The sequence below is a fragment of the Parus major genome, chromosome 17 (genome assembly GCF_001522545.3).
Source record: "Parus major isolate Abel chromosome 17, Parus_major1.1, whole genome shotgun sequence".
Classification (NCBI taxonomy): Eukaryota; Metazoa; Chordata; class Aves; order Passeriformes; family Paridae; genus Parus; species Parus major.
The window spans coordinates 6,962,134-6,964,596 of NC_031785.1; positions in this window are offsets into that span (position 1 = coordinate 6,962,134).

Consider the following 2,463-nt stretch of genomic DNA (forward strand, 5'->3'; position numbering starts at 1 on the left):
GATCACGATGGAGTCACCTGGCCCAAGCTCCCTGCTCAAGCAGGGTCATCCTAGAGGTCTTCTCAGACCTTGTTTAATTCTTGCCTCTAATGCCATGAGTGGCATTTACCTCTTCTTGTTGGTCTTCTGGCAGCAACAGGAAGAAATCTTTAGCTCCTCAGAGAGGAGGAATTCCACAACACTGCCACTTCAGACTGAGTTATCTCTTTAAGGCACCAGAGATCTCGTCAGGCATTGAGTTACATAAGGGAGGAGGCTGTGCCTGTGGGAGCCCTCAGGTGCAGGCATGGAAGGAAGGGCTGTGCAGGATGTCTGTCCCGGCTGGATCTGGAAGGACAATTCAGAATTACACTGTTCAGCCTTTGCTAGACACAGGGTATTATTTAGCAAGAAATAGTATCAAACACAGGGGGAAAGGAGTCCGGCACAATGGATACAGATGCACTTCATTTAATTTAGTATTTTCCTGCTCCCCGCTCCATGATTGGGGACTCAGAGAACAGCAGCCACTTCGTGCTGCAAGCACAGCTTTTTATAAGGACTTTGCAGTACCTTCTGCCCTATTAACACTTGCTGTATTCTACTCCCAGGCTTAATTATTCATTTTATACCCAAAAGTGCAGCAATGATTAAACTGAAGAGCAGTTAGGCATTTTCAAATTGAAGTAATGCTGCAGTGGTGGAGAGACGCGTGTTTCAAGGGTACGAGTTTGTCCCTCTCTCTGTGCCCAGATCTCCTCTCCACTGAGCTCTGCATCTGTGCTCCTCCTCTCCTCAGCCTTTAAAGCACCTCTCTTTGTTCCCCTTTCTCCCCTCATCTCACAATTATGTCTTTTAGCTCTCTCATGCCATTACCTTTCCCCTCTGTTGATTTGCGTCTGCAGCTGAATTTCCTCTATTGCTCTCTCTGCAGGCTTGGATCAAAGCCCATTGAAAACAACAGAAATTTTCTTACTGACTGTTGGGAGATATTGTTGAAAGAAGAAAACATTAAGAATAACAAAACTGAGCTGCAGTCTTCTGTCTGTGGATTAGGGATGGGTCAAGTGACTTTCTGTTTCCAGCAGCCTTTAATTTCTCTGATTCCATGAAGCTTGAGCAAACCATTTCAGCACCATTTTTGAAGGGCAAAGATGTGCAGATTCCAAGAGAAAGCACAAAATGGTCCTTTGAAGTACCATCAACTGAGAAGGAAGCCTTCTCACCACGCTCTAACTTGTGAAAATAACTTGAGACAAATGCTGGTGACACTGAAGATGGCTAACTTCTGCCACCACGAAGTCAGGCTTTCAGTTTAACTAGTCATTTAAGCCAGAAAGAGACTGTTACCTTTGGAGAATGACTCATCCCACCCACTTCAGACACTGTACATGAGAAGAGGTGACTCATGCTCTGGAGATTCCTCCCTTTCTCCTCACAGCCTGTACAAGGGCTGGATCACTTGCTTAGACATTTAAACTTTTACAAGACTAAAATTGGGTAAAATTAATCCTCCTTTAGCTGAAGAAAGGCAGCTATTTCTGTGCTTCTGTGCACATAACACCAGACCCTGAACGTGGAGCTGCAGGATGGACCTCCTGTCTTGCCCTAAGCAAGTCTGAAGTAATGGATGCCCAACCAGCAGTCAGCTCAGGTTCAAGCTAAATCCTGCTGGGACACAGCAGGAATTCCTTCTGTGCTCCCTCCTACAAAGCAGTAGGTGGACATCCAGTGTCCACCTTGATTTCAAAAATTTCTTCCCTCTCTTTTGCTGCCCCACTTGGACATTGTGCTGTGTGCTGCCTTCATTTCATTGATCTTCTCATCCTTTGTCACCTCCTGCTATGCTGATGGCTCTAACAGGACTGGCTTCACGTCCCTGACTTATCTGGGACATCCCAAGGTCCTGGGGCAGGTGGGAACAGGGTGCAAGCCCTGGTTTTGTTTACCAAATGTCCCCCCCAGCTGGGCTCTGGTCACACTCCCTGTGTCTGAGTGGAAGGATCCAGTCCAGCACTGGAGCACAGCCGGTTCTCTGGTGAGAGAGCATGAGAGCAGTGTCCAGACTTCTCATTTCCACAAAACCACACAGTGAGAACTAAGTTAGGACTTTCTCCCGCTCTCCCTTGCTCACAGTTTCTCCCGTGCATTTTTGTTGAGGGCTGCATCAGTATTTTCATTTATAGAACTGACCCAAAGACAAACACACACAAGCTCTTCTTGCTTTCCCACTGCAATCCTGGAGGCGAGGCTCCAGTTTTTAACCATATGACAGAGCAAGATAAGCCTTATAATAAAAAGCAAACAATGCCAGGCCAGCCCTGGGCGCCCAAGCCACGATCTCTGTTTGTTCAGCGTTTTCCCAGGAGGTTGTGGGAGATACCTGGGAGAGAGGCTGGATGCAGAGAGCCAACTTTGCTGAAGCAAAGAGCACAGCATTCTGGGTTATTAAACCATTTGTCTTCCAGCCCTGGGGAAAAGGAG